Genomic DNA, 10,991 nt, shown 5'->3' on the forward strand with positions numbered 1-10,991 from the left:
ATAAGCGTGTGGTGATATCTCTTTGTGGCTGTAATTTGAATTTCTCTAATGATTAGTGCTGATGAGCATAGTTTTATATACTCATTAGCCATTTGTATATCTTCTTTTGAGAAATACCTATTCAGGTTCTGTGCCTATTTTTTCATCGGCTGTTTTCTTAACAAGTTGTTTGAGTTCCTATATATTTTGGAGCTTAATACCTTATCAGACATATGGCTTGCAAATATTTTATCCCATTCCGTGGGTTGTCTCCTTATTATTATTGATTGTGTCCTTTGTTCTGTAGAAATTTGTTAGTCTGACATTATTCTACTTGCCTATTTTTGCTTTTATTGTCTCTGCTTTTGGGGTCATATCTGAAAAATTATTGCCCAGATGAATGTCGATTTTTTTCTATGTTTTCATCTAGAAGTTTACAATTTCATTTTCTACATTTAGGTCTCTGATCAATTTTAAGTTTATTTTTTGCATATGTTGTGAAATAATGGTCCCATTGTATTCTTTTGTGTAGATTCCACATCTTTGCTATTGTAAATCGTGCTACAGTGAACATAGTGTGCATGTGTCTTTTTGGTGGAATTATTTATTTTCTTTTGGGCTTATACCCAGTAATGGGATTGCTGGGTCAAATTCTGTTTTAAGTTCTTTTGGAAATCTCCAAACTGCTTCCCACAGTGGCTGAACTAATGTCATTCCCACCAGCAGTGTATGTGTTCCCTTTTCTCTGCAACCTCCGGCATCTCTTGTTTTTTGACTTTTTAATAATAGCCATTCTGACTGGTATGAGATGGTATCTCATTGTGGTTTTGATTTGCATTTCTCTAATGATAAGTGACGATGAACATTATTTCAGATGCTTGTGGGCCGCATGTATGCTTTCTTTTAAGGAGTCTCTTTCACATCCTTTGCCCATTTTTAATGGGGTTATTTGCTTTTTGCTTCCTGATTTAAGTTCCTTATAGATTGCAGACATTAGACCTTTGTTAAATACATAGTTTGCAAATATTTTCTCCTATTCTGTAGGTTGTCTGTTTAATCTGTTGATGGTTTTATTTTGCTGTGCAGAAGCTCTTTAATTATCAGTTCCCAGCTGTCATTTTTGTTTTTGTTGCAATCTAGGTTTTCCAGTTTGTTGGTGGAAAATTGTTCATAGTAGTTTCTTTTGATTCCTTGCATTTCTGTAATATCAGTTGTAACCTTTCTTCTTTCTGATTTATTTCTATCTCTTCTTAGTTTAGCTAAAGCTTTGTTGATTTTGTTATTTGGTCAAAAAACACAACTTTTTGTTTTACTTATCTTTTATATTGTTTTTCTATTCTCTATTTTATTTATTTCTGGTCTGATCTTTGTAATTTCCTTTCTTCTACTAAATTTGGGTGTAGCGTGTCTTTTTTTTTTTTCAGTTTCTTAGGGTGTAATATCAGGCTCTTTATTTGAGATCATGCTGTTTTTAAAATGTGGGCATTCTCTATACATTTCTCTCTTATAACTGCTTATACTGCATGTTACAATTTTGATCTGTTGTTTCATTTTTGTTTATCTAAAGATTTTATCTATCTGTTAAAACATTTATATAGTACAGAGATACAGACTAAAACACTGGGGGAAGTGACATAGGAAATTGGGGGATGTAGGTTAGAGGACACAAAGCGGCAAGTATAGGGGATAAACAAGTCTAGAGATCCAATATACAACATGAGGACAATAGATATTAAAATTGTACTGTACATGGGAGTCATGCTAAATGAGTAGATTTTAGCAGCTCTTGCCCAAAAACATTGTGACTGTGTGAGATGATGGATTAATTTGTTTCATCATAGTAATCTTTTTGTTATCTATATGTGTCCTATGATATCATGCTATTACCTTAAATATCCATGGTGAAATGTGTTTTAAAACATTTACATTGCTTAATACAATTTTGGAGAGCATTTTTGCATGTAGTCCTATGTGCTAGCCTCTGTAACTTTCTTTACTTGATATTGTACTATACAAATTAAAATAGAAAGTGTTATTCCAAGCATGAACTGGGCAACACAAATGGAATATACCAATGCAATAACTTTTTGATACTAATATAAGTACACCGTTATTATTTCTACGCATGTTTTACAATTGTTAAATAACGTCACTTTTTACAAATTCTCCTCTATCTTTCACACATCATGACATTAGTTAAATGCTTCTTGGGATTATATTTATTGGTTTAAGACTGTGTTTGAATGTCATAGTCCAGCACTGTCCATTAGAAGTTTCTTTTTTTTCTTTTTATATATTTAGGAAGTACAAGTGCAAATTTCATACATGCATATATTGCATAGTGGTCATGTCTGGGCTTTTAATGTACCCATAACTCAAGTAGTGAATATCGTACCCAATGGATCATTTTTCAACCCTGCCCTCCTTTTGAGGTCTCCATTATCTATTATTCCACTCAATAATTTCTATTATTCCAAATACTATATGTTCTCACTTATAAATGGGAGCTAAACAATGGGTATATATGGACATACATGTATAAGTGAGAACATGTAGTGTTTGACGTTCTGTTTCTGAGTTATTTTGCTTAGGATAATGGTTTCCAATTCTATTCATGTTGCTGCAAAAGACATGATTTCATTCTTTATGAGGGCTGAGTAATATTCCATGGTGTGTATATGTATATATCACATTTTCTTTATCCAATCCTGGGTTGATGGACACTTAGGTAGAATCTTTGGTACTGTGAATAGTGCTGTGATAAACATATAAGTGCAAGGTATCTTTTTGATATAATTCTTTCTTTCCCTTTGCATAGATAATCAATAATGGAACTGCTGGATCAAATGGTAGTTCTATTTTTAGTTATTTGAGAAGTCCCCATTTTTTTTTTCCATAAAAGTTGTACTGATTTACGTTCCTACCCACAGTGTATATGTGTTCCCCTTTCTCCACATCCTTCCTAACATCTACTGGTTTTTGACTTTTTAGTAATAGCTATTCCAGTGAAAGATGGTATCTCATTGTGGGTTTGATTTGCATTTCTTTAATGATTAGGAATGTTGAGAATTTTTTCATCTTTCTTGGCCATTTGTATTCCTCTTTTGAAAAATTTATGTTAATGTCCCTTGCCCGCTTTTTAACAGGTTCTTTTTTTCTTCTTGTTCAGGTTTTTTAGTTTCTTGTAGATACTGGATATTAGCCGTTTGTCAGAGGAATCGTTTGCAAATATTTTTTCTCATGCTGTAGGTTGTCTGTTTACTCCATTGGTTGGTTTTTTGCTTTGTAGTTACATTAAGTTCAATTTGTTTATTTTAGGTTTTGTTCCATTTGCTTTTGAAGAGTTAGTCATAAATTCTTTGCCTACACCAAAAATTTGTCCAGAGACTTTTTCCTAGGTTTCGCCTAGAATTTTTATAGTTTCTGGTCTTATGCTTAGATCTTTATTCCATAAAGATATTTTAAATTTTCCCTTTACATTTCTACTTTGACCCATTTGCTGTTCTGGAGCATATTGTTTAATTTACATGTATTTGTGAATTTTCTGAAATTTCTGCAGTTATTGACCTCTCGTTTCATACCATTGTGGTCAGAGCAGATACTTGATATGATTTTAATCTTCTTAAATTTGTTAAGACTTATTTTATGGCCTAACATATGCTTTATCCTGGAGAATGTTCCATGCACACTTGAGAAGAATGTATGTTCTGTTGTTGTTTGATGGAATGTGCTCTATATGTCTTTTAGGTCATTTGGTCTAAAGTGTAGTTCAAGTTCAATGTTTTCTTACTGAATTTTCTCTCTGGATTTATTGTTGAAAGTGGGATACTGATGTCCCCTACTACAATTGCATTGTTACTTATTTCTCCCTTCAGATCTGTTCACAGTTGCTTTATATATTTAGTGTTCCAATGTTGATTATATATATTTTTACAGTTTTATATCATCTTAATAAATTAGTCTTTTATCATTATATGATAATCTTGTCTCTTGTGACAGTATTTTACTTAAGGTTGATTTTGTCTAAGTACAGCTACTCCTGATCTTTTTGGTTTCCATTTGCCTGGAATATAATTTATTATCCCTTTACTTTCATTCTATGTATATCCTTAAGGTGAAGTGTGTCTCTTGTAGGCTGTATATAGTTGGGTGTTGTTTGTTTGTTCGTTTTATCCATGTAGCCACTTTATGTATTTTGATTGGCAAACTTAGTCCATTTACATTTAAAATAATTACTGATAGATAAGTATTTACTATTTTTTCTTATTATTGTCTTCTGATGTTTTGGTAGATCCTTTGTTTCTCTCTTTCTCTCTTACTATCTTCCTTTGTGATTTGATTGTTTTCTGTAATGGTATGCTTTGGTTTCTTCCCCTTTATCTTTTGTGTATCTACTAAAGGTATTGTTTTGTGGTTATCATGAAAGTTAAATAAAATGGGTTAGAGTTATACCATTCTATTTTTAGCTGATAACAACTTAATTTTGATCATATGAAAAAGCTCTGTATTTTACCCCCCCCCCCAACCTATTTTATGTTTTGGATGACACAGTTTGGAATTTTTTATAATGTATCTCTATTAACATGTTGGTATAGCTATGGTCCTCTTTAATACTTTTGTTCTTTAGCCTTTATTCTAAAGTTATAAGTGATTTACCCACAACCATTACTATATTAGAGTATTCTAAATTTGACAATATATTTACTTTTACCTGTGAATTTTATACTTCATATGTTTGTATGTTACTCGCTAGTAGCCTTCTGGTTTAGCTTGAAGATCTCCCTTTAATATTTCTTGAAAGGCAGGTCTGGAAGTGCCTTTCAGTTTTTGATGCATTTCTTCAGGTTTTGTCTGTCTAGAAAAGTCTTGCCTCCTTTTAAATCCTTAAAGTTTTCCCAATTCTCCTCATTTGTTGAAGCAGAAGAAATTCCTAAACTGAACTTATCCTATACAGAAGAATTATAGATATATACCTCTCTAATTGTATTTATAACACAACTATATAAATGTTAATATATCTTTTCTATCACTTGTTCTTCAGTATCTAAAATTGAAATCAATAAAAGGTCATCTACACAATAAAATATAGTTTAGTCAATTAAAATAAAAACACATACACCTTTCACATGACCATGATACAGGTTAAAGTAAAAATACAAGTTACAAAATAGTACATAAAATATGATCTTATTTTATAAATATGTGTTTATACGTAAGTGTACAATTTTTATGCCTAAAAATAATCAAGAAGTGTATACACCAAAATGTTCACAGTCATTATATCTAAATAATAGGTGTACGGATAATTTTAGTTTTCTTTTGTGAATTGTTTTCTTTTTCTCAAGGTTTATGACTTCTGTTTATATATTTTTTAACACAAAGAAATTGGGTGGGGTAGATCACAAAAAAATTAGACAAAGTCAGAGCAAGAGGTAGAGCTGGGACTTGAATCCAGGCATGCTGACTTGACACCCTGGTACACGCTACTATGATGCAGGTGCCACTAATTTAATTACGAATACAATGCAGAGGGGGAAAAAACAAGCATAACAATAGAAGACTGGAGAAAGAAGGGATATTAGTAGGAAAATTAGTCTAGTGGCAGAAACAAAAAATAAATTCTTCAGTCATTTGTGTTTCTCCCTTTTGTTGTCATTGCTAGCCAAAAATTAAAGTATTGTCCACAATTGACATAATATTCAGGTTCATTTGACAACTATCTAAAATATCACAATGGGATGATGGAAGCACAGAGGGGTGTGTACCTGACATACAGGAAAGGACATACAGCTAGAATAGTTATCAGAACATAAATATCACATATTAGGCCCTGAAATCATTTTTGCCCACATTTCCAAAAGGAATCTTGAAATGAAATTTAATCTGTATTAGGGGTAGGGACAGATAGGGATAAAGGTAACTATCAGCAACAGAGGCTTGTGCTCAGAACAGAAATCTGCCCGAAAGAGAATAAACGAGAGCAGGAGTTTGCAACTTTTCTTCTGTAAGGGGCTAATTAGTAAATATTTAGCCTTTGTAAGCCATAAAGTCTCTGTCACAACTGCTCAACTCTGCTGTGGTAGAGCAAAGGCTGCCATAGACAATAAGTAAACAAATAAACAAACATGGCTATGTTTCAATAAAACTTCATTTACAAAAACAGGTAGCAGGCCTGATTTGACAGTGGGCTATAGTTTGCCAGCCCCTGAACTAGTGCTGTAGACATGTGCTCAGCTAACAGGAGGTGGGGCCTGGTAGGAGGTGTTTGGGTCATGGGGGTGGATCCCTCATGGCTTGGTGCTATCCTCGCAATAGTGAGTTCTCATGAGATCTGGTTGTTTAAAAGTATGTGGCACCTCCGCCTCTTGCCATGTAAGATGGCTGCTCCCTCTCTGCCTTCTACCATGAATGAAAGTTTCCTGAGACCCTCACTAGAAGCAATGCCAGCATCATGCTTCCTGTAAAGCCTGTATGACCGTGAACCTATTTTCTTATAAATTACCTAGCCTCAGATATTTATTTATAGCAATGCAAAATAAAAAAAATACTCAGCCTAACACACTACCATAGAAAAATTCCTCATGGGGTGACAAGGAGTGATGCTAGGGTTAACTGTATTTCCTATAATCCCTCTAGATCTTGGTTTCAGAATTCGGCCTTAACACTGAAAAGGGAAAGCAATTGAGGACAGCCAATGATAGGAAACCATGCCAGTCATAATCCTGAAAGACATAAACCCAAATGTTTAAATCCTGAAAGCTGAATTCTGGGAAGGAGATTAGTGTGGTTTGTGTTATACACAGCACAGCTGCATCATATTAGTTGCATCCTGTTAAGCGGAACTATTCTCTTGTTATTGTATTTGTTTGGAATTAAGTATGGTTTAAGAAGATGCATGCGGTTGCCAAGTTGACAAGGGATGGACTTGTGGAGTTAATTTTAGGTGTCAATTTGACCAGATTAAGGAAAACCTAGAAACCTGGAAAAGCATTATTTTGGGTGTGTCTGTGGGGTGTTTCCAAAGAAGATTAGTGTGTGAGTTCAGTGGACTAGGTGGAAAAGATCTGTCCTCAATCTTAGCAGGCACCATCCTCTTGGTCGGGGGCCCAGAGAGAACAAACACAGGAGGTAAACTGCTCTCTCTGAAAGAGATGTACAAAGAGGACATCTCTTCATTTTTTGAGGAAGTTTAGACATTTTTATGTACATGCTTTTCTTCTGCTGCCTTGGACGTAAGAACTCCAGGCTCGCAGCCTTGGGACTCCAGGATTGACACCAGCGGCCTCTCGGGTCTGAGGCTTTCTGCCTTAAACTAAGAGTTACACCATCTGCTTCCCTAGTTCTGAGGTCTTCGGACATAGACTGACCCATGCTACTGGCATCTCACTGTCTTTAGCCTGTAGACAGCCTGTCAAGGGACTTATCAGCCACCATAATTTTGTGAGATAGTTCCCCAAATAAATCACCTCTCATATGTCTATATACATATCCTATTGGTCCGGTGTCTCTGGAGAACCCTGATTACTATAAATTTGGCCTTGGGGAAGCTGAATATCATTTCTTTTTATTGTATTCCTTACAACAGAACAGAAGAGATCTGTAAAATTGTTCCCTCAGAAAAAGGCCATGATAAGTGACAAGGCTACTTGATGGTGAAAGATAAAAATTTAAAGGCTAATGATATTGGTGCTGCAAAAGCAGAAAATTGCTTAATGGCAATAGCTGAACAATAACCAGGCTTGCTAATGAGCAACACATATTTATAAAATTTATAGACCACAGTCACTCTCCAAATACAAGTGCAATGAATATTTTGAAGATCATAGATGAGCTGAAAATGCAGATGAAAAATACAAGAAATCTCCCTTGCCAAATTACTCAATCATGCATGACTTCTGCCCCTTCATACATAGCACCTATTTGCTCTGCATTTAATTTTCATATCATTTTCAATACTGGAGGTAGAAATTGTATAGACCTTTAGAGAGTCCTAATTCATTTTATGTATTTTTTTTTGCAAATTTGACTCCACGAAAGTGCATTATCACAATGTTGGCTTTGTGTGCAAGCATTGTGCATGCACACAAAAATGTCTAAACCTCCTCAAAAAATGAAGAGATGTCCTCTTTGTACATCTGAATTTGTGAAAGATAAAATTTCTCAAGATTTCAACTCTTTGGGTGGCTGCATAAGCAGTGGCGTCCCACTGTAGTTTCGGATCAATATCATCGAAAGACTTAGGTTGTCCACCATGGTATTTCAGATGACTTCTGTTATAAATCTGGGTGCACACAATTACCAAACATAGTGATACTTATTTATAGCTTTCACTTTTGACCTATTTCTCTTTGAATGTGACTCCTCTACTCATAAATGTTATACCCATGTAACTGTCATTCGTATACTGAATGTTTATGATTACAAAAATACATATGACATAATTACCTGTTTTGTTGGCTACAGTGGTCAGTGAAGTGTTCTGTCATGTTTTTATGTTTCTCAAATAATCCCTTTAAAAATTTAAATGTTTCTTAAAGAATTAAGAAAAAAAGTTTAATGCACACATTATGTTTCCTTTGGAATCAGAAGAATGCCTATATCTTTATCAAAGATGAATCTCTAACTCATCTTTAATATATTAACCTGGTGATCCTGGGTGTTGCACCAAATTTCTTGAATATGTGTATATATACATATAGATATATGTCTTCTATATATATACACACACACAGGATTATATGTATGTGTATATGTATGTATGTATTTGTGTATATATGTGTGTGTGTGTAATATATATAATTTTTCCCAAGTGATTTAGTCTTATACAGACTAAAGTTGGAAATCAATAGACCAAAAGGTATATGTTTATAAGTTGTGAAGATGACCACAGCTTGGAAAATTTATTTAAACGTATCAAATATTTCTAATGTGACTTTTAAAAATGGAGTTAATTTATATATGTACAATTGTTTCCAATACACTCCCTTTTTCCTTCTTACACATGTATATAAAAATGAAAACATTTGGGTTGGGTGCAGGTGGCTCACACCTGAAATCCTAGCACTTTGGGAGGCCGAGGTGAGTGGATCACTTGAGCTCAAGAGTTCAAAACCAGCCTGGCCAACATGGTGAGACCCTGTCTCTACCAAAAACACAAAACATTAGTGGAACATGGTGGTGCACACCCGTAACCCCAGCTACTCGGGAGGCTGCAGCAGGAGAATCAGTTTAACCCAGGAGGCGGAGGTTGCAGTGAGCTGAGATTGTACCACTGCATTCCTGCCTGGGTGACAGAATGATACTCTGTCTCAAAAAAAAAAAAAAAAAAAAAAAAGTCATTATATCTATAATGTCAATTGACTGATAAAGATGCAAAGTACTTATGTTTTCTGACAAATTCTTCCTGATTATCTTTTGGATAGGATGTGTAAGATATTCACGAGGAATACTGTGATGTTTTGCAATGTTCATGATATATTCATTTTTATATATTAGATGTATATTATATAGAAATATATATTTTAAATAAATATCAATATATTTGTGGAGTGTGCTTAAGGGTATTCAAGTTTTATAGACCATTGCTTTAAGAAAATAAAATACACACAAAAAAAGAAAAAAAAATTAGCCACCTTGGTATAGTAAGCTTTAAGTAGATATATAAATTATTTAGGAAATGAAACAAGTGAATCACCTGGAAGAAAAGCTGTAGCAATGCAAGACAGAGATTTTCCCAAAATAACTAAGTGAAGGAAATGGCAAAGTGCAATACTAATAGAACTTTCAAGATGCAGGTAGGGGAATCATTAGTTTACTGATTGACCTATTTTTCTATTTAGAGCAGTTCACAAAACCCTTACCTAAGGAAAATGGAATTGTAAGAAAAAGGTTATGGAGTTTTGTAACAGCAAGTTATGACATACTTGGTGAATTGTTTTGCTTTGCTGTATTGACTGAGAAATCAGGATAGACAGTTCAACAATTGTAAAATTCCCAGTAGGACCTTGCAGACATTACGTCACCTCACAATGGTGGCTGAGTTTAATTGCCCCTCCCTCTTTCTAAGAGTAATTTCCTCTCAAAGCAGCACATTTCATATTTTGAGAAAAGTAGAGGAAGAAACAGTATCTTGCAACCGCAACCAGGTTAAATATGAGCATTACTCTGGTCATATCAAGGGCTCAGAGACGAAAGGAAGAGGAACAGAGACAGTGTGAAGATGGTGTTAGGCATGTGAGGAGCTACAGATGGGCTTGCACCCCTACTCACAGCATCCAGAAAATAGCAAACTCAACAGATGCAGAAAGTTTGCTTGTAAAGCATAAAGTCCCCCCGATAAAGAGAGCCGAGGCAGGCCAGATAACTGGTTAAGGACATTGTGAGGTAGAAGGGCTAATTTGTTAGAAACAGATGCCAAACAGATGCCATATGTTAACATTGGAAACCCAAGCAATCAGCTTTTGGAAATCTCTGCAGTATAGCATGGATGCCCCAAACCCACTGGCCTTCGTAAAGCTGAAAAGTCAAATTCTGCACCAACACGCTGGCAAATATTTCCCTTTAAGTCAACATCTTGAGCCTTAACAGCTGAAACCAAGTCTTTTAAAAAAAAATACAATAAAAGCTGGAGCTATAAAACTGTGGAAACTTACTTAACAGCATGAGCTAAAGATAACCAGGAATTTGCCACTGGGAACTATTTAATGCTTTTGATGGAGCTGCGGCATATAGGGCCTAAGGTAATTGATGTACAGAAAGAACAAGCTAATAAATACTAGTTCTAGAATTTCTATGATTTAAGGGGGATGGGAGTGTTAAGTTGATGGATAAGTCCCACAATGCTTTTCTTTTATAAGGTCTGCTAAGCCTAGTTGGCAATCATATTTCACATCCATTCATAAGGTCTCAATAGAAGAATAAAAAACAAGTGTCATGTGTCTGGACAATCACCAAAAAATAGAACCGAGGTTGTGTATACATGCTCAGCATTTTAAAATGTGCTAAAATCTTAC

This window comes from Rhinopithecus roxellana, chromosome 16 (assembly GCF_007565055.1).
Source record: "Rhinopithecus roxellana isolate Shanxi Qingling chromosome 16, ASM756505v1, whole genome shotgun sequence".
Classification (NCBI taxonomy): domain Eukaryota; kingdom Metazoa; phylum Chordata; class Mammalia; order Primates; family Cercopithecidae; genus Rhinopithecus; species Rhinopithecus roxellana.